Consider the following 1,614-nt stretch of genomic DNA (forward strand, 5'->3'; position numbering starts at 1 on the left):
CGGGTTTTGTCATGTACACATCCTCGGTCAAGTTCTCGTTAAGGAACGCGGTCTTGACATCTATTTGCCATATCTCATAGTCGTAATATGCGGCTATGGCAAGTAGGATCCTGATGGGCTTCAACATAACTATGGACGAAAAGGTCTCATCATAGTCAATACCATGAATTTGACGGAATCCTTTCGCCACAAGTCGTGCCTTATACGTGTGCACGTTGCCATCCATGTCGGTCTTCTTCTTGAAGATCCACTTGCATCCGATGGGTTTTATCCCTTCAGATGCATCAACCAGAGTCCATACTTGGTTGTCTGACATGGATTGCATCTCGGACTTCATAGCCTCGCGCCATTTCTCAGAGTCGGGACTCGCCATAGCCTCTGGGTATGTGGATGACTCATCATGTTCTAATAACATGAGCTCCTCATCCCTAGTCATATGAGTTCTTCATTCCCAGTCACGAGAAATCCATATCTCGTTGGCTCTTGGCGAATCATGCCTGATCTCCGAGGTTCACTCGTCAAAGGTTGAGTCACAACGGACAGTGAAACAGGTTGAACTTCTTCAACTTGTTCACTCGGCTCAGCGTCTACTTGCTGCTCTCGAACATCCTCAAGTTCGATCCTACTCCCACTAACTCTTTTGACTTGCTGCTCTCGAACTTCCTCAAGTTCGATCCTACTCCCACTGACTCTTTTGGAGACGAACTCTCGCTCCATAAAAGTCGCATTCCTGGCAATGAACACCTTGTTCTCTGCCGGAATGTAGAAGTAGTAACCCTTAGTTTCCTTAGGGTAGCCTACAAATAAAAACTTATCAGATTTGGAGGATAACTTATTAGTCATCTGACGCTTAACATAAGCGTCGCAACCCCAAATTCTGACAAACGATAACGCGGGATGCTTCCCCGTCCATATCTCATATGGTGTCGTTTCAACCAACTTCGTTGGACTCCTGTTCAGCAGATATGCAGCGGTCTCTAAAGCATAGCCCCAGAAGGACTTCGGAAGATCTGTCTGACTCATCATAGACCGAACCATGTCTAACAGTGTTCAGTTCCTCCGTTCAGACACGCCGTTCCACTGTGGCGTTCCAGGCGGAGTTAATTGTGATACAATTCCACAATCAACCAGATAGTCAGTGAACTCTTGGCTCATATACCCGCCACCACGATCGGATCGAAGTGTCTTGATCGTCTTGCCAAGCTGGTTCTGCACTTCGTTTCTGAAAGCCTTGAACATTTCAAGTGTTTCAGACTTATGTCTCATCAAATAGACATAACCGTATCGACTGAAATCATCAGTGAACGTAATGAAATACAGATAACCTCCTCTAGCTGGACAGCTCATTGGTCCGCATACATCACTATGTATCAGATCCAATAACTCTGTCGCTCTCTATCCTTTTCCCTTGAAAGGATGCTTTGTCATCTTGCCCATCAAACACGACTCGCAAGATTCAAGAGACTCAAAGTCAAATGAATCCAGAAGACCTTCAGAATGAAGCTTCTGTATGCACTTCTCGTTTATATGGCCTAGACGACAATGCCAGAGGAAGGTTGGGTTTAAGTCGTTCGGCTTAAACCGTTTAGTACTCACGCTATAGATGGATGATAT

The sequence above is a fragment of the Tarenaya hassleriana genome, unplaced genomic scaffold, assembly GCF_000463585.1.
Source record: "Tarenaya hassleriana unplaced genomic scaffold, ASM46358v1 Cleome192, whole genome shotgun sequence".
In the NCBI taxonomy this organism is placed as follows: domain Eukaryota; kingdom Viridiplantae; phylum Streptophyta; class Magnoliopsida; order Brassicales; family Cleomaceae; genus Tarenaya; species Tarenaya hassleriana.